Consider the following 21,431-nt stretch of genomic DNA (forward strand, 5'->3'; position numbering starts at 1 on the left):
TACCTCAGCTTTTTACCAAACAGACATGGGGTGACAGTTTTGTTATCGTTTCATCTGTGGATTTGCCCTTTAAACAGCTGCATATTATCAAGGTGTCAAAGTGTCACCAACAAAAGGTAAACAATATGTCTATAGAAAATGCAGAATATGGCATTCATTTTTCACATGTAAATAGCACTTTTCAGTAGTGCTCAAAACATGCCATTCCACGAGCGCAGCTTTTATATTTCAACACGAATCAATGAGCCCAATCAGTCCTCAACGACAAAATCATTAACAACAGAGTAGGGCTGGCTACTAAATCCTTCGTTTTGGTGTCATGTCACAATTTGGCTAATCTATACTTCCATATTTCCAAGTCCATATGGCCAGCTATGTAAACTTTAACATTGATTTATCCTGCAATAGATGTTGTTTAATTGGTAAAAAAAAAATGTTTGTCTTCTTCTAATGCCTCTTAAAGGGAAATTAATCTAAAAGTAACGGAATGTAATCAGATTACGTTACAGAGTTTGGGGTAATCCCAAAATTACGTTACTTATTAAAATTATGGACAGGTAACGGATTACATTTATAAAGTAACCCAACCCTGCCTGTAGGTAATGGCTAAAATACCTTTATAGGTGCATGTACATTGCACCAAGCGAAGTCCCATAACACTTTCCTCCAGTGGTCCTTGTCTCTGACGTAGTCAACAGACATGGACATTTAACGTCGTAGCAGGCCGTTCATTATATGACGTCAGTTGTACTCTGCAGCGACTTGACCAATGAGTTAAGAGACATTGTAAATGAGCTGAGGCGCTCATGTAGTAAGATCATTCTCGTTCAGCGGCAACCAGATAAGTATATTGCAGAACCTGGGTGATACGCACGACTGGGTTGAAAATTATTGAAGGAAACATTCGCTTTTTTGTATTGTCGTTACCATTGACCAAATCTTGATGGCTGTTTTGATCGCAAAATAAAACGTTTCGTTGCGACATTCACATGTGTTCTTTTTGACACGACAAGCGGATATTTTACTCTTCCCCGGAGTCAGAGAGAAGACGAGGCACTCAAAATGAAGTACAAAGTAAGTGACTGTTCACAAAGTAATTTAAATGAGATCTTCCCTGACATGGTTGTTGTAACGGATTTATTAAATTATTGTGTGATTATAAACTGGCAAAACACCAATATTTTATCTCCTTCAGACGAGACTTTATGTAGCCTAGGGCTATGTATTGGGGAAAAGTTAACTATGTCCACCACAAATAAAAACAAGAATGAACCTGAGTTAGTTTCAGTTTAGATGTAACAATGTTGTAACAACAGTGTTGTAGGCTAACCGCATTTGTGTAACAATGTTACCCAGGGAGACATTTAGCCCACCGCTGCCTTGGGATGTCAACGCGGGAAGAGGGTGTTCCGTGGTCTGTCAGTTCGTTCTTTGGCCTCCAGTCACAGGGACATTACGATATTAATTACATTGGTTTAAAATATATATATGTCCGGTTGCTTTCTCTGTGCGTAGGCTATGCGCTCTTCCAAAGTGGGCGAAGTGGGATTTAAAGTGCTGAAGTTATGCTCGAATCGCATGCAACGCTGAATACTAGCCTACATAAGAATGCTCTCCTCTTCCCAATAATTCCCTCTACTCTTCCCAATAATTCTCTCTCCTCTTCCCAATAATTCTCTCTCCTCTTCCCAATAATTCTCTCTCCTCTTCCCAATAATTCTCTCTCCTCTTCCCAATAATTCTCTCTCCTCTTCCCAATAATTCCCTCTCCTCTTCCCAATAATTCTCTCTCCTCTTCCCAATAATTCTCTCTCCTCTTCCCAATAATTCTCTCTACTCTTCCCAATAATTCTCTCTCCTCTTCCCAATAATTCCCTCTCCTCTTCCCAATAATTCTCTCTCCTCTTCCCAATAATTCTCTCTCCTCTTCCCAATAATTCTCTCTCCTCTTCCCAATAATTCCCTCTCCTCTTCCCAATAATTCTCTCTCCTCTTCCCAATAATTCTCTCTACTCTTCCCAATAATTCTCTCTCCTCTTCCCAATAATTCTCTCTCCTCTTCCCAATAATTCCCTCTACTCTTCCCAATAATTCCCTTTACTCTTCCCAATAATTCTCTCTCCTCTTCCCAATAATTCTCTCTCCTCTGCCCATGGGTCGATTTATTTCGGAGTAATCAAATACTCATGCGTTGACAGTGAATGCTATACCTTCACGGGTAATAAATAATACATGATTGTATCGAATCAGGTTACTTAGTAGGAGGATATGTTGGCACCGTCATTCTTAGTTCTCTCTCTGTATCCCCTGGCTGTCCGTTCGACCGTGGCTGTGGCTTTGTTTGGGCAATATATTTAGTTTACACTCAAGGTCTGACGAACAAACGAGACATTCAGTGAAGTTGATTTAACCCATTCTACTCTGTGGGTGTGAGTCCTAGCACTGACTGGCCTGTTGTAACAAGTAAACCTCTTCATACATAATTGTCTCCATGACATAGCATATTCAGGGTTTTTTAAAAGCTGCTTAGATTGCATAATTGAATAGACTTCACTGTTCATGAGATCTGTAAAGAAACAGAGATTGCTCAATCAGGGCCTGGCTATGCCTCAGCATCAGCATAAAACCCTGCCTTTGGGGCATGGAGCTGTCTGTCTCTCAACTCCTATGTCAAGGAAACATGGCCTCTTATAGTTCAAGACCTTTCCGTCACCATTAACAAACTCTGTAAGGCATTGATTGGAGCTTCTGAAAATAGCCCACTTCCTACTATGGTTTGAGGTTCAGTACTCTTCTCCATTGGAATGCTTTTGTCAACTTCACACCATCAAGGAAATGTAGGGCACTTGGCAAGAGAGCTGGTCATACGTTCTGGAACCGACTGATGGTGCTGTTTGGAATCCTCCAAAATACTGTACTTACTGAAATAACCACCTTTGTTGTTCTTTATTGGAGTCATGTGCTTGGGTCTGAAGTCTGTGTTATCCGGCCATATTAGGAATGTCAGAGCTGTCTGTCATGCAAAGCTGTGATGTAGTTTTCTGGTGTTTCGGTAGTATTAAGGGCCAATGACTTCAGTGTTAAATTACCACAATGCTGTAATACTCGGTTTAGCCTTAATCGTTGGGAAAATAACCCACATCTAGATTAGTATTAGAAGCCCCCTCATTAGTATTAGAAGCCCCCTTCACACTTCTGAGTGCATGGCTCATGCAGGCTTTCCCTAAGGGAAAGGTGATTGCTCTCGTCATGCCTGTGTATTCAGCCTTATACTCCAGGGCTCTTTAGGGCTACAGGGTTTGTTATCAGGCCCTGTAGGGGTTGGATCGGTATACTGCCTTCCCATTCCCTCTGACACAGCAGACCTGACCTCGTTGGACTCTCTACTACTCAACTCTTCTCTCTACCACTCTCTACTACTCCACTCCTCTCTCTACTACTCCACTCCTCTCTCTAATACTCAATTCCTCTCTCTACTACTCCACTCCTCTCTCTAATACTCCATTCCTCTCTCTACTACTCCTCTCCTCTCTCTACTACTTTCTACTACTCAACTCTTCTCTCTACTACTCCACTCCTCTCTCTAATACTCCATTCCTCTCTCTACTACTCCACTCCTCTCTCTACTACTCTCTACTACTCTCTACTACACTCTACTACTCTCTACTACTACACTCCTCTCTCTACTACTACACTCCTCTCTCTACTACTCTCTAATACTCCACGCCTCTCCCCACTACTCCACACCTCTCTCTCGTACTCTCTACCACTCCACTCCACTCCTCTCTCCACTACTCCACACCTATCTCTAGTACTCTCTACTACTCCACTCCTCTCTCTACTACTCTCTAATACTCTCTACTACTCCACTCCTCTCTCTACTACTCTCTAATACTTTCTACTGCTCCACTCCCCTCTCCACTCCTCTCTACTACTCCTCTACTCTCTACTACTCTCTACAACTCCACTCCTCTCTCTACTACTCCTCTACTCTCTCTACTACTCTCTACTACTCTCTACTACTCTACTGCTCCACTCCTCTCTGTACTACTCCACTCCTCTCTCTAGTACTCTACTACTCCACTCCTCTCTTTAGTTTTCTCTACTACTCCACTCCTCTCTCTAGTACTCTCCACTACTCCACTCTTCTCTCTACTATCCACTCCTCTCACTACTACTCTATTATACTCTCGACTGCTCCACTCCTCTCTCTATTACTCTCTACTACTGCTCTCCTCTCTAGACTACACATCTCCTCTCTCTACTACTCCACTCCTCTCTCTACAACTCCACCCCTCTCTCTACTACTCCACTCGTCTCTCAACTACTCCACTGCTTTCTCTAGTACTCCACTCCTTTCTCTACTACTCTCAAATAGTCTCTACTACTCCACTCTTTACTACTCCACTCCTTTCTCTACTACTCTACTCCTTTCTCTACTACTCTCTACTACTTTCTACTACTCCACTCCACTCTCTACAACTCCACTCCTCTCTCTACTACCCCACTCCTTTCCCTACTACTCTCTACTTCTCCACCCCTCTCTCTACTACTCCACTCCTCTCACTACTACTCCACTCCTTTCTCTACTACTCTCTACTACCCCACTCCTCTCTCAACTACTCCACTCCTCGCTCTACTACTCCACTCCTTTCTCTACTACTCTCTACTGCTCCACCCCTCTCTCTACTACTCCACTCCTCTCTCTACTACTCCACTCCACTCTCTACTACTCCACCCCTCTCTCTACTGCTCTCTACTACTCCACTCCACTCTACTACTCCACTCCCTCCTCTACTACTCTCTACTACTCCACTCCTTTCTCTACTACTCTCTACTACCCCACTACTCTCTCAACTACTCCACTCCTCTCTCTACTACTCCACTCCTGTCTCTACTACTCTCTACTGCTCCACCCCTCTCTCTACTACTCCACTCCTCTCTCTACTACTCCACTCCACTCTCTACCACTCTCTAATACTCTCTACTTCTACACTCCTCTCTCTACTACTCCACTCCTCTCTCTACAACTCCACCCCTCTCTCTACTACTCCACTCGTCTCTCAACTACTCCACTGCTTTCTCTAGTACTCCACTCCTTTCTCTACTACTCTCAAATAGTCTCTACTACTCCACTCTTTACTACTCCACTCCTTTCTCTACTACTCTACTCCTTTCTCTACTACTCTCTACTACTTTCTACTACTCCACTCCACTCTCTACAACTCCACTCCTCTCTCTACTACCCCACTCCTTTCCCTACTACTCTCTACTTCTCCACCCCTCTCTCTACTACTCCACTCCTCTCACTACTACTCCACTCCTTTCTCTACTACTCTCTACTACCCCACTACTCTCTCAACTACTCCACTCCTCGCTCTACTACTCCACTCCTGTCTCTACTACTCTCTACTGCTCCACCCCTCTCTCTACTACTCCACTCCTCTCTCTACTACTCCACTCCACTCTCTACCACTCTCTAATACTCTCTACTTCTACACTCCACTCTCTACTACTCCACTCCTTTCTCTACTACTCCACTCCACTCTCTACTACTCCACTCCTCTCTCTAATATTCCACTCCTCTCTCTACTACTCCACTCCTTTCTCTACTACTCTCTACTACCCCACTCCTCTCTCAACTACTCCACTCCTCTCTCTACTACTCCACTCCTTTCTCTACTACTCTCTACTTCTCTACTACTCCACTCCTCTCTCTACTACTCCACTCCGCTCTCTACTACTCCACTCCTTCCTCTAGTACTCTACTGCTCCACTCCTCTCTCTACTACTCCACTCCACTCCTCTCTCTACTACCCCACTCCTCTCTCAACTACTCCACTCCTCTCTCTGCTACTCCACTCCTTTCTCTACTACTCTCTACTGCACCCCTCTCTCTACTACTCCACTCCTCTCTCTACTACTCCACTCCGCTCTCTACTACTCCACTCCTTCCTCTAGTACTCTACTGCTCCACTCCTCTCTCTACTACTCCACTCCTCTCTCTACTACCCCACTCCTCTCTCAACTACTCCACTCCTCTCTCTGCTACTCCACTCCTTTCTCTACTACTCTCTACTGCTCCACCCCTCTCTCTACTGCTCCACCCCTCTCTCTACTACTCCACTCCTCTCTCTACTACCCCACTCCTCTCTCAACTACTCCACTCCTCTCTCTGCTACTCCACTCCTTTCTCTACTACTCTCTACTGCTCCACCCCTCTCTCTACTACTCCACTCCTCTCTCTACTACTCCACTCCGCTCTCTACTACTCCACTCCTTCCTCTAGTACTCTACTGCTCCACTCCTCTTTCTACTACTCCACTCCTTTCTCTACTACTCTCTACTACTCCACTCCTCTCTCTAATATTCACTCCTCTCTCTACTACTCCACTCCTTTCTCTACTACTCTCTACTACCCCACTCCTCTCTCAACTACTCCACTCCTCCACTCCTTTCTCTACTACTCTCTACTGCTCCACCCCTCTCTCTACTACTCCACTCCTCTCTCTACTACTCCACTCCGCTCTCTACTACTCCACCCCTCTCTCTACTGCTCTCTACTACTCCACTCCACTCTACTACTCCACTCCCTCCTCTACTACTCTCTACTACTCTCTACTACCCCACTCCTCTCTCTACTACTCCACTCCTCTCTCTACTACTCCACTCCTTTCTCTACTACTCTCTACTACCCCACTCCTCTCTCTACTACTCCACTCCTCTCTCTACTACTCCACTCCTTTCTCTACTACTCTCTACTACTCCACTCCTCTCTGTACTACTCCACTCCTTTCTCTACTACTCTCTAATACTCTCTACTGCTCCACTCTTCTCTCAACTACTCCACTCCTCTCTCTACTACTCCACTCCTCTCTCTACTACTCCACCCCTCTCTCTACTACTCCACTCCGCTCTTTACTACTCCACCCCTCTCTCTACTGCTCTCTACTACTCCACTCCACTCTACTACTCCACTCCCTCCTCTACTACTCTCTACTACTCTCTACTACCCCACTCCTCTCTCTACTACTCCACTCCTCTCTCTACTACTCCACTCCTTTCTCTACTACTCTCTACTACCCCACTCCTCTCTCTACTACTCCACTCCTCTCTCTACTACTCCACTCCTTTCTCTAGTACTCTTTACTGCTCCACCCCTCTCTTTACTACTCCACTCCTCTCTCGACTACTCTCTTCTACTCTCTACTACTCCACTCCACTCTCTACTACTCTCTACTACTCCACTCCACTCTCTACTACTCCACTCCTCTCTCTACTACGCTCTTCTACTCTCTACTACTCCACTCTCTACTACTCTCTACTACTCCACTCCTCTGTCTACTACTCTCTACTACTCCACTCCACTCTCTACTATTCCACTCCTTCCTCTACTACTCCACTCCTCTCTCTACTGCTCCACCCCTCTCTCTACTACTCTTCTCTCTCCACTACTCTCTACTCTGCCACATTTGTCTGAGAGGGCTTAGCAATAGCACAGACACCACCACACCATTCAATATGTGATAACCTATCTTTATTATGCAACGGAACAAAGAAAGGGATTATTGGACGTATGCTAGGCTGGGATAGGTCAGGCAGTCAGGGACCTGACCTCTGGTTACACTTCACAGGTTAGGTCCCAAATGCCACCCTATGTAGTGCACTACTTTTTACCAGGGTCCATTAGCCCGTGGTCAAAAGTAGTCCACTATATAGATTAAATGACACACTCTTCTGTCTGTTCCCGAGTCAGCCATTCTGGTTGACAGTTTACAGCCTTCATCTTCTGTCTGTTCCCGAGTCAGCCATTGTGGTTGACAGTTTACAGCCTTCATCTTCTGTCTGTTCCCGAGTCAGCCATTGTGGTTGACAGTTTACAGCCTTCATCTTCTGTCTGTTCCCGAGTCAGCCATTCTGGTAGACAGTTTACAGCCTTCATCTTCTGTCTGTTCCCGAGTCAGCCATTCTGGTTGACAGTTTACAGCCTTCATCTTCTGACATAGCCCAGTTTAATCCAGTTAAATATCGACAGGAAGTTTTCTGTCCCTTCTATCAGATGCTCTTCCTCTTACTGGAGGTGAATTATTCATAGCGCTGAAGTGTTAAGAATTAAATTCCTCCTGGATTGTTTATGTTTTGCCCTGGGAACACTGAATGCATACCAAATGACAAACTATTCCCCGGCCTATATAGTCCACTACTTTTCTCAAACCACCCGGGTCAGATGAAATGGACTCGCTGGCTGCCTGCCGGACTGTCTGGGGTTCACAGATTCGTTACACTGGACTGTCTGGGGTTCACAGATTCATAACACTGGACTGTCTGGGGTTCAAAGATTCGTTACACTGGACTGTCTGGGGTTCAGAGATTCATAACACTGGACTGTCTGGGGTTCACAGATTCATTACACTGGACTGTCTGGGGTTCACAGATTCATTACACTGAAACAGGGAGGGAGGGAGGGAGAGAGGGAGAGAGGGAGAGGGGGTGAGAGAGGGAGGAGAGATGGGGGGTGAGAGAGCGGGGGTAGGGGGCGAGGGGGGGGGGGGGGGAGAGAGGGGGTGCGAGAGAGCGGGGGCGGGGGGCGGGGGGGCGAGAGAGAGAGTATCCTGGAGGAAAATGTAAGACAGCAGAGGGATAAGATAGGTCATAAGGGGTCGTACACTACTCATAAAACAAATGTAGAACTTTTATTATTCAGAAACATACCGTCAAATACCACCAGACCATCAAGGAATGAGAAAAATATTGTGATGTGTATATTTTGGTCATAATGGCTCAGTCCTACATACCCATAGTAGTCCAACATCCACCCCCTTTAAGCTGGTTCTTTTGAGACTAACAGTACATAAACCGTGGTAGCAATAGCTCCACCACCACAGTGAAGAGTGATTAGGTGAACCGAACTTCTGGGGTGTGTTTTCTCTCTTTCTTGCGGGCTCAGGTGCCAGGCAGCGGTCCAAAGAGAATGGGGGCGGAGCAGAGACTGAAGACATTGTTCTGCAAGCCAGAGGGGGGGGGGGGGGGGGGAGGTTCTAATACTGAAAGAGAAAGAAACTGAAAGAAATAGGAAGTGGGGTAGGCGGAGCGAGGGGAAATAGAGCTGGGTGTGTGAGGTGGGGGTGGGATGGTTGGGTCCAGGAGCTCCCCATGACTAAAACCCTCCTGGAGGAATGTGTATGGAGAGGTTAGTCAGAAGATGTTTCAAGGTTTCCCCTTCTCATTGGCTACGAGAGTTTACCCCAGCTAGGGGGCCCACCAAGAGTTCACAGTCTTTTCAGTGTGTGTGTGTGTGTGTGTGTGTGTGTGTGTGTGTGTGTGTGTGTGTGTGTGTGTGTGTGTGTGTGTGTGGCATTGCTCAGAAAGAGCACTTCTCCGTGCAGGCATTTGTATTCTCCAGGAGAAGAACAGGGTTGATTCATGGAGCAGATTTCAGCCATCGTTGAACTATACAATCCTCTCCTTTGTCGCAAGGCCTTTCTCCCACAAATCAACCTTTTACTGAGGGAGCCTGTACCCGTGTAATTACAAACACATTGTTATGCAGGTACATTGGTATGACATGACCATTGCATCTCAATGTTCTTACTTTCAATATCAAATCATTCTTAGTCCTTTCAATATAAAACTCCACAAAACAGACTCGCTACGTTGTTTTCATAAGGTGGTGAAAAGTTTGGGAGACATTTTAGAGTGTAGTTTGCTCGTACGCTTGCATAAGTGTTTGTGTGTGTGTGTGTGTGGACTCAGTTTCTCTACACCTCTCTGGAGATATTTCTGAATTCTCCCTCTTGTTGCCCCCACTTCACCCCCCCCCCCACCCCCGTCAACAAAATGTTCCACTGTGAGCAGCGTGAAGAGCACATTCCCCTGCTATGAATGAACAAAGGTTCCCTACCCCCTGCTGAGCCATTGCACTGTGGGCCGAGCATTACCATTTGAAAATAGGCAGTGGGGAGAGAGGCAGAATGCATTATGGGCCGCGGCGCATGATAGTTCTCTGCCTTACATCAATAACTTTACAAAACCAATCACTTCCATGTTTCACCTTTAGGAGAAAGTCAATCAAACTGATCCTAGATCCCTCTGAGATGGTTGTGAATATGGGCCTGGGTCAAAAGTTGTTCACCGTCTAGGGAATAGGGTGCCGTTTGGGATTCCTTCCTGATGTCAAACTAAAAGAACCTGGACAGCTGGGAACATGGTGTTCCAGACAAGAAGTCCCCATGCTGCTAAGGCATTCTCAAGCTCAGCTTTCACAACAAATTGCCTTGTATGCAAGCAGCTACTGTGCGTTTAGTGCCTGGGAGAGTCAGTGTGGGTGTCTGTGTTAGAGTGAGTAAATAGCAGTGTCTACGTTAGTTGCTATTTTGTAAGCTGGCAAATATCTTGTTTTATAATGTTACTCTTTGTGGAGTAAATACTCTTCTTTTTTCCCCAAAGTGGTCTGTTTATGAATTAAAGATACTACGATGGAGGACTTTTTATATTTTTGTGTTCGGGCAGAACCTCTTTGTGGAGAGTGAAATTGAGAGGACTGTGTGAAGCTAATCTGGTGTGTTTCTATGTAAAGCCATGAAATGTGTTCCTGTAGAGATACCGTAAACACATCATACATCTCGGCCAATAGCTTTGACGGATTATGTCGCCAAGGGTTACGAGGTTACACCCCCCCCCCCCCCTTGACATCTTTTACGCCCCTTCTTCCTCTTAATAGAACCCCCTTCTTCCCCAGAGCTGAGACCTCTTTATCTTTGATCCCATGAATACTGTTACATTAGTTGAGAGTCAAAAGTCTTCTGGCATGGCTTTTAGGTATGTCAAGGACTGTATTACACAATACACTACTATACTGAGCCCTTTTGGAGAAGGCTATTCAATACACTACTATACTGAGCCCTTTTGGAGAAGGCTATTCAATACACTACTATACTGAGCCCTTTTGGAGAAGGCTATTCAATACACTACTATACTGAGCCCTTTTGGAGAAGGCTATTCAATACACTACTATACTGAGCCCTTTTGGAGAAGGCTATTCAATACACTACTATACTGAGCCCTTTTGGAGAAGGCTATTCAATACACTACTATACTGAGCCCTTTTGGAGAAGGCTATTCAATACACTACTATACTGAGCCCTTTTGGAGAAGGCTATTCAATACACTACTATACTGAGCCCTTTTGGAGAAGGCTATTCAATACACTACTATACTGAGCCCTTTTGGAGAAGGCTATTCAATACACTACTATACTGAGCCCTTTTGGAGAAGGCTATTCAATACACAATTCAAATGGTTCAAATGGTTTTCTGTGGTAGAGGGTGTCAGTTGTCTACGTGGCCAGACAGAGATAAATCAGGCTAGAGTCTGAGTGTGTAAACAGGAACTGCTTCAGGCTAAGGAGGAATGGGGTGGAAATGGAGAGGAGAGAGGTGGACATCATGTCATCAATGTGACAATAAAACTAACAAACTGAGGGCTGACCCAAGGGTGCGGAAGACATTTGTTTTACATAATGGGCTTGGAGACGGTCAGACTGTACTCTGTGATTGGGGTCAATGAAGGTCTTTAGATGTTGCCCTATCTGACATGCTGACCTGCCCACAATTTGAAGCTTTCATCTAGACTTTTACTGCTAGCCTTCGTTGAAAGTTGGTTTGGTGAAAGTTGGTGAGGGTGGAATAACTAACCAACACAGTGGACATGGGTACATCCACAAGAGAGGAGAGTCTCAAATGGGAAGGGTTCTATCAACAATATTAGATTTGACCTTTGATATGTGAAATGATCACATGTAAGACTAAAATTGATGACACCTACGTCTGTTCTGAAACCCAACACACAGGGTGGAAGGTACGGGGCTGTATCGACTGAAGACATCAGTCTGGTGCTAGCCTACATCTTGTCCAAATGTCAAGGTGAAACTTAGCGCGCGTGTGTGGTTTGTACCAACATGCATTGCAGTTAGACACTACATTGCATATCATATCCTGTTGAAGTTACAGTTGCCATGGTGTCACTGTTTACTGGAAGATTTCGGTGATACTATCAATGTGTCCCTGTGTGTAGCGGAATATAGTGAATCATAGATGAGAGGAGGAAGGTGGGTGACAACGAGCAACCCTTATATTTATATACCATTTCCCCTATATACAGTGCCTTTGCGACCTTTTGCCACATTTCAGGCTTCAAACATAAAGATATAAAACTGTATTTTTTGTGAAGAATCAACAACAAGTGGGACACAATCATGAAGTGGAACGACATTTATTGGATATTTCAAACTTTTTTAACAAATCAAAAACTGAAAAATTGGGCGTGCAAAATTATTCAGCCCCCTGAAGTTAATACTTTGTAGCGCCACCTTTTGCTGCGATTACAGCTGTAAGTCGCTTGGGGTTTGTCTCTATCAGTTTTGCACATCGAGAGACTGAATTTTTTTCCCATTCCTCCTTGCAAAACAGCTCGAGCTCAGTGAGGTTGGATGGAGAGCATTTGTGAACAGCAGTTTTCAGTTCTTTCCACAGATTCTCAATTGGATTCAAGTCTGGACTTTGACTTGGCCATTCTAACACCTGGATATGTTTATTTTTGAACCATTCCATTGTAGATTTTGCTTTATGTTTTGGATCATTGTCTTGTTGGAAGACAAATCTCCGTCCCAGTCTCAGGTCTTTTGCAGACTCCATCAGATTTTCTTCCAGAATGGTCCTGTATTTGGCTCCATCCATCTTCCCATCAATTTTAACCATCTTCCCTATCCCTGCTGAAGAAAAGCAGGCCCAAACCATGATGCTGCCACCACCATGTTTGACAGTGGGTATGGTGTGTTCAGGGTGATGAGCTGTGTTGCTTTTACGCCAAACATTTTTTTTTGCATTGTTGCCAAAAAGTTCAATTTTGGTTTCATCTGACCAGAGCACCTTCTTCCACATGTTTGGTGTGTCTCCCAGGTAGCTTGTGGCAAACTTTAAACGACACGTTTTATGGATATCTTTAAGAAATGGCTTTCTTCTTGCCACTCTTCCATAAAGGCCAGATTTGTGCAATATACGACTGATTGTTGTCCTATGGACAGAGTCTCCCACCTCAGCTGTAGATCTCTGAAGTTCATCCAGAGTGATCATGGCCTCTTGGCTGCATCTCTGATCAGTCTTCTCCTTGTATGAGCTGAAAGTTTAGAGGGACGGCCAGGTCTTGGTAGATTTGCAGTGGTCTGATACTCCTTCCATTTCAATATTATCGCTTGCACAGTGCTCCTTGGGATGTTTAAAGCTTGGGAAATATTTTTGTATCCAAATCCGGCTTTAAACTTCTTCACAACAGTATCTCGGACCTGCCTGGTGTGTTCCTTGTTCTTCATGATGCTCTCTGCGCTTTTAACGGACCTCTGAGACTATCACAGTGCAGGTGCATTTATACGGAGACTTGATTACACACAGGTGGATTGTATTTATCATCATTAGTCATTTAGGTCAACATTGGATCATTCAGAGATCCTCATTGAACTTCTGGAGAGAGTTTGCTGCACTGAAAGTAAAGTAATTTTTCAGTTTTTGATTTGTTAAAAAAGTTTGAAATATCCAATAAATGTCGTTCCACTACATGATTGTGTCCCACTTGTTGTTGATTCTTCACAAAAAAATACAGTTTTATATCTTTATGTTTGAAGCCTGAAATGTGGCAAAAGGTCACAAAGTTCAAGGGGGCCGAATACTTTCGCAAGGCACTGTAGGTCGTTAACAATAAAACCTCACAAAAGCGTTCAATTTGGCTGCTGGGGAGCAAGGAGACCCCCAGCTCTGCTAAAACCATTGACAACTATGTGCCATTTTCAAGGGATTGTTAAATAAATGTTCAAACTAATTTGGTTTTAATATCATCTCTTGAAGAGCATTGTGAGAACTACGCCGTTCCTATTATTCCACATTTAGCTCTGTCATCAAAGTTGTACAGCAACCAGTAAACATCAATTGATCTTGTATTTGTGAGGGTACCCAGATCCATTTGGCATGTAGCTAGCTAGCTAAGCAAAAAAAACGTGTTATTTCACTTCCTTCATCAGAGATTAGGCTTTTGGAAAGAGCTTGACATCGTCCTAGTAAAGTTGTCAGTCGAACTAGTGTCACTACTACAGATGGAAAGCAAATAAAACAATATCTGGGTACATAGCCATCTGGTTTATTCCCTGAAAGCTTGTTATCCAGCTATATTGACATGATCTGTTATCAGGCTACCCTCACGTATTTGAAATTACATGATCAATTGATGTTAAGCCTACTGATCATGAAAAGTATGCAGTTAGGCCTAGCCTGCTTGCTGTAGCCTATAACTCTGAAGACAGAGCTAAATGTACGTCGTTGTTTGGTATGGAATAGCCTGACATTTGTAGTTCTGACTATGAGAGCCATCTTTACCACAGTTTGGCTATTGGTTAATCCGTTTCACTTCTGCTTTCCAGCAGGATACTAGAATGTGATCAAAATGACTATTGACTTGAGTTTGTCAGTGATGTTTGCATGGATGTCAGCATGGAGTGTGTTATTATGGACTAAATCTAAATACTGGCTGTACTGTAGTCTGTAACTGGACTGTAGTGTTGATTTACTACTGTACTGTAGTCTGTAGCTGGACTGTAGCGATGATTTACTACTGTAATGTAGTCTGTAGATGGACTGTAATGTTGATTTACTACTGTACTGTAGTCTGTAGCTGGACTGTAGTGTTGATTTACTACTGTACTGTAGTCTGTAGCTGGACTGTAGCGTTGATTTACTACTGTACTGTAGTCTGTAGCTGGACTGTAGTGTTGATTTACTACTGTACTGTAGTCTGTAGCTGGACAGTAGTGTTGATTTACTACTGTACTGTAGTCTGTAGCTGGACTGTAGCGTTGATTTACTACTGTACTGTAGTCTGTAGCTGGACTGTAGCGTTGATTTACTACTGTACTGTAGTCTGTAGCTGGACTGTAGTGTTGATTTACTACTGTACTGTAGTCTGTAGCTGGACTGTAGTGTTGATTTACTACTGTACTGTAGTCTGTAGCTGGACTGTAGCGTTGATTTACTACTGTAGTCTGTAGCTGGACTGTAGCGTTGATTTACTACTGTACTGTAGTCTGTATACACATGGCATCATAAAATGCAAGGGGATAGAAAATGTGGCATGCTATGATAGATTGTTGCTAATGCCTCCTTACAGACTTGTACTAAGCTACTTTAGACATGGAAAAGTCGACGCTGTGACGTGGTATAGGCCTTACTGGCATTGGGAGAATTGGAGAAACTCAGGACATGGGGTTTCACCCCGTCTGTAATTATGTTATTACATTCACATTGGCCAGCATTTAAAAGACCTTAGTAATCAGAGGATCGGCAGCAATCTCTAGGCTAGATCCACATTAAGAAATGTACCCTGAGCTCTGATCTTCCTTCAGCCCCACAAGCCTGTTCTACCCAGAACCCTTCACACGGCCAATTAATTTGCTCTGCGTCCCATTTGGCACCCATATATACTACAAAAGTAGTGCACTATATAGGGAATAGGGTGCCATTTGGCTGTGATGTTCAGCAACACTCAGAAGAACAGAACAGCCTCAGCTTTAGCAGGCTAGCAGCACACAGGGTAACAGAACAGAACTGCCTTAGCAGGCTAGCAGCACACAGGGTAACAGAACAGAACTGCCTTAGCTTTAGCAGGCTAGCAGCACACAGGGCAACAGAACAGAACTGCCTTAGCTTTAGCAGGCTAGCAGAACACAGGGCAACAGAACAGAACTGCCTTAGCTTTAGCAGGCTAGCAGCACTCAGAAGAACATAATAAAACAGCCTACACTCAGAGGAAGAGAACAGAACAACCTCAGCATGAGGCTATACTCAGAGGAACAGAACAGAACACTCAGAGGAACAGGCCACTCAGAGGAACAGAACAGAACACTCAGAGGAACAGAACACCCAGAGGAACAGCACACTCAGAGGAACAGAACACCCAGAGGAACAGAACACCCAGAGGAACAGAACACCCAGAGGAACAGAACACTCAGAGGAACAGAACACCCAGAGGAACAGAACAGAACAATCCGAGGAACAGAACATAACACTCAGAGGAACAGAACAGAACACTCAGAGGAACAGAACACCCAGAGGAACAGAACAGAACACTCAGAGGAACAGAACAACCAGAGGAACAGAACAACCAGAGGAACAGAACACCCAGAGGAACAGAACACCCAGAGGAACAGAACAGAACACTCAGAGGAACAGAACACCCAGAGGAACAGAACACCCAGAGGAACAGAACACCCAGAGGAACAGAACAGAACACTCAGAGGAACAGAACACCCAGAGGAACAGAACACCCAGAGGAACAGAACACTCAGAGGAACAGAACACCCAGAAGAACAGAACACCCAGAGGAACAGAACAGAACACTCAGAGGAACCGAGCACCCAGAGGGACAGAACAGAACACTTAGAGGAACAGAACACCCAGAGGAACAGAACAGAACACTCAGAGGAACAGAACACCCAGAGGAACAGAACACTCAGAGGAACAGAACACTCAGAGGAACAGAACACCCAGAGGAACAGAACACTCAGAGGAACAGAACACCCAGAAGAACAGAACACCCAGAGGAACAGAACAGAACCCTCAGAGGAACCGAGCACCCAGAGGGACAGAACAGAACACTTAGAGGAACAGAACACCCAGAGGAACAGAACAGAACACCCAGAGGAACAGAACACCCAGAGGAACAGAACACTCAGAGGAACAGAACACTCAGAGGAACAGAACACCCAGAGGAACAGAACACCCAGAGGAACAGAACACTCAGAGGAACAGAACACCCAGAGGAACAGAACAGAACACTCAGAAGAACAGAACACAACACTCAGAAGAACCGAGCACCCAGAGGAACAGAACAAAACACTTAAGAGGAACATAACAGAACACTCAGGGGAATAGAACACCCAGAGGAACAGAACATAACACTCAGAGGAACATAACAGAATACTCAGAGGAACAGAACACTCAGAAGAACAGAACAGAGGAACAGAACACTCAGAGGAACATAACAGAACACTCAGATGAACATAACAGAACACTCAGAGGAACAGAACACTCAGAAGAACAGAACAGAGGAACAGAACACTCAGAGGAACATAACAGAACACTCAGAGGAACTGAACACTCAGAAGAACAGAACAGAGGAACAGAACACTCAGAAGAACAGAACAGAGGAACAGAACACTCAGAAGAACAGAACAGAGGAACAGAACAGAGGAACAGAACGAACAGAGGAACAGAACAGAGGAACAGAACACTCAGAGGAACAGGCCGTTCAAAGTCGTCAGGTTCTCATTTCCACCATCATTACTATAATTATTTTCTATATTTACCTACAGTATGGTGAAATGAGGCCAAATGAGATGTGCTGGTTCACCCTTTCTTATGCTGTATGCACCACCATCACCCCCGGGGCAGGTGTTAAAGATGGACTGGCCCTAATTTTCACACCAGCCCATTGCCGGGGTACCATATCTGCAAGGGGGGGGGGGGCGGTTTAAATCCTTGTCTCCTTAATTGCAGCTAGGGCTACTACTCTCTCCCGTTGCCGAGGGACATGTTGGCTGAAGCAGAGGGGGAATTTGGACTGTCGTATTTGTGAGCTCATTTACCCAAAGTACCTTCATTAGGTTGATGTGTACTCTGGAGGCAGAGCCAAAGCCACCCAGTGAGCCCTTCCTGAATACTGACTGACTTGGAGCTGGGAGGGAAGGTGGGGCCCCATTCAGTGGTAACATTACGTAAAGGCTTTTTATTTTCAGGTTGGTCAGCAACTAAGCATACGTGTTCCCCCAAACAAATGAGTGAACTGTTATTTGTGCTTTGGCGAGACTCTGTTGATACCCCTGTTGATACCCCTGTGGGTGGAGGGGTGGTAGGGCTAAGTTAAGGGAATGAACAGGGATAAACGGCTGGATATACATGTATGTGTTCCAGCCTCCAGGTGTGGGTCTGGACTATTCCACACTTCCAATGACAACAGCATATGAGACCAAGACTATATATCAGTAGCCAGACGTATCCCAGCCGTGGACAAAGAGACGTGAGACACATCTCCAACTAGTCATGTGTGAATCAGAGTTTTCTTTCTCTTCAATCATTAGCCTACGTGTCTGGAGACACACAAACTGTTTATGTGTTCAATTCTTATCTTAAAACTATTGTCTAAGTACTGGTGCTAGATTGTACTCCATGTTATCAGTTTGCGATGAAGCTATCTACCAAGCGACAGACACAGTGAGTCAACATACTGAAGAATGTTTTGTTGTAGATACCTGGAAGGGAATCCTGGGTGGATCATTACCACTGTCTCCCTGTATAATCATGCCATTAGTGATGTTAGGTAAGAGAAGGACTAGAAAACTCCCTCTCTGTTTAGGGACGTTAGTAGTTACGTAGTAGCTAGCTGGCAGCCTGGCTAGCTGGCTTTAGCCTCGATTAAAACAACACGCTAGCTAGCCTTTTTTAGCTTCCCACATCTCCATGTGAAATAATTAGATATAGAATTAGATAATGTGCCCTTTTTACTTGCTTTTGTGCAACCTACAATGTTATGCCAGTTAATATGCTGCTTGAATGTATTCACTCCCAACCCAGAATGCCATAGAAAAAGTACATATGACTGGAATCAATAGTTATTATAAATGTTTTAAACAGTCACTGAGATTGTAATTGCTTATCAATGTAAAATAGGCTACTTTGATGCATAACCTATAGATCAAATCACGGATCCAGAAAGACCCTTCCCTGGTCAGGAACGTTGGGTAACAGAAGGACCATGAAGACCCTTCCCTGGTCAGGGACGTTGGGTAACAGAAGGACCACGAAGACCCTTCCCTGGTCAGGGACGTTGGGTAACAGAAGGACCATGAAGACCCTTCCCTGGTCAGGGACGTTGGGTAACAGAAGGACCACGAAGACCCTTCCCTGGTCAGGGACGTTGGGTAACAGAAGGACCACGAAGACCCTTCCCTGGTCAGGGACGTTGGGTAACAGAAGGACTCGAAAGACCCTTCCCTGGTCAGGGACGTTGGGTAACAGAAGGACCACAAAGACCCTTCCCTGGTCAGGGACGTTGGGTAACAGAAGGACCACAAAGACCCTTCCCTGGTCAGGGACGTTGGGTAACAGAAGGACCACAAAGACCCTTCCCTGGTCAGGGACGTTGGGTAACAGAAGGACCACGAAGATCCTTCCCTGGTCAGGGATGTTTGGGTAACAGAAGGACCATAAAGACCCTTCCCTGGTTTGTCATGGTTCCTGTCATGAGAGGTGGTGGAATGCCCCTCTTTCCCCCGCTCACCCGGTACTTACTGCTCGTTAAAAGACAACTTCCAGGATCCGAGGAAGCCCATTGGTTGTCATCAGTAGAGTAAGAGCAGGGGCCTCCCAGCCTCACAACCCACTGACAGATGGAGGACAGATGTTTGCTGGAGGATCAACAGCCTGCTGAGTCACCTCCTTATGACTAGCCAATGTTTTTACCAGGGGTATATGTACGCATGCCCTCACTGGTTGTCACACGTGCTCCAATTACAGATGTGTAGTAGCACAGACCAAACGCAGACCAACAAATAGGAGAATATTTTAATTTCCTCCTCACTTTAGGTCAAAATGATTTCTCAGTCTCAACATTTCTGTTAGGTCATTTTCATGGCCGGTATCATCATGTTTTTGCAGTCACAATATATCAAGACTATATTCAGCTCACAGTAACTGGAATCCTATTCTGGTTTAATACTCTTCTGAGTCATTGATTCTGCTGAAGTGCTTTGCATGAACAAATCTGAATCATTACTATAAACGGTTAACTTTAGCCACTTGAAACCCAAACTTTGCATAGCAGGAAGAGCTTATATTAGTACGAAGTTGTGTGTGTGTGTGTGTGTGTGTGTGTGTGTGTGTGTGTGTGTGTGTGTGTGTGTGTGTGTGTGTGTGTGTGTGTGTGTGTGTGTGTGTGTGTGTGTGTGTGTGTGTGTGTGTGTGTGTGTGTGTGCTCACTCACAGTTGTCAAACCTCAGAAGTCCAGTTACCACAGTATAACGGTTGAGTTTATTCACGGTCAGTATGCATCAACTTTTGCTAATGAGTGTTGACAAAGTGTTGGCTTGGGGCTACCTCACTACTGTATATTGGCTGTTGTGTGTGTGTGTGTCCTGATCGGGTCTTTTTATGTGCCCCGGTGTCGTTCATCTATGGGAGAGAGAGAGGGGGGGGGGAGAGACTACATCCAGGGGAAGTGTTTAGACCAGATGCAGTTACGAAAGATCAATTGTTCAGATGAAATAGTCAAAAAGAAGAAGAGGTGTTAAGTTTGTTGCCATCTCTGGGTAAGTGCCTTGGTGCTTCAAACCTGCAAAAAAATAGAGGTGTGTGTGTGTGTGTGTGTTTGCAACGTGTGTGTGCAAGAGTGTTTTGTGTTTTTAGTGTGTGAGGTAAAGCTGTTGATACTAGGGGAAGCTAACCGCTGACAGTCAGATGTGAGAACTAGCAGACTATTGGTGGTTTAGAGGTGTTAGGATTAGTGAATTTTTTATCTTTACACTCTGAAAGATTAACTGAGCAAAGCGTTTTCACTGTGTGTGTGTGTGTGTGGTTGTTTTTGTTTGTTTGTGTGGTAAGATGAGTCCTTCTCATGTCTGTTGTTGTGGTAGTAACCTCTCCTGTCCTTCTCATATCTGTTGTGGTAGTGACCTCTCTTGTCCTTCTCATATCTGTTTTTTATTTTTATTTTTATTTCACCTTTATTTAACCAGGTAGGCTAGTTGAGAACAAGTTCTCATTTGCAACTGCGACCTGGCCAAGATAAAGCTTAGCAGTGTGAGCAGACAACACAGAGTTACACATGGAGTAAACAATTAACAAGTCAATAACACAGTACAAAAAAGGCGAGTCTATATACATTGTGTGCAAAAGGCATGAGGAGGTAGGCGAATAATTACAACCTTGCAGATTAGCACTGGAGTGATAAATGATCAGATGGTCATGTACCGGTAGAGATACTGGTGTGCAAATGAGCAGAAAAGTAAATAAATAAAAACAGTGTGGGGATGAGGTAGGTGAAAATGGGTGGGTTATTTACCAATAGACTATGTACAGCTGCAGCTGTTGTGGTAGTGACCTCTCCTGTCCTTCTCATATCTGTTGTGGTAGTGACCTCTCCTGTCCTTCTCATATCTGTTGTTGTGGTAGTGACCTCTCCTGTCCTTCTCATGTCTGTTGTGGTAGTGACCTCTCCTGTCCTTCTCATGTCTGTTGTGGTAGTGACCTCTCCTGTCCTTCTCATATCTGTTGTGGTAGTGACCTCTCCTGTCCTTCTCATATCTGTTGTTGTTGTGGTAGTGACCTCTCCTGTCCTTC

General features: G+C 44.7%; 1 pseudogene; it reads left to right on the top strand.

The window, feature by feature from the left end:
* The first annotated feature begins 803 nt into the window (after positions 1-803).
* LOC135551720 (enhancer of filamentation 1-like) overlaps positions 804-21,431 on the top strand; it is a 56,843-nt pseudogene continuing 36,215 nt past the window's right edge.

Source organism: Oncorhynchus masou, chromosome 13 (assembly GCF_036934945.1).
Source record: "Oncorhynchus masou masou isolate Uvic2021 chromosome 13, UVic_Omas_1.1, whole genome shotgun sequence".
In the NCBI taxonomy this organism is placed as follows: Eukaryota; Metazoa; Chordata; class Actinopteri; order Salmoniformes; family Salmonidae; genus Oncorhynchus; species Oncorhynchus masou.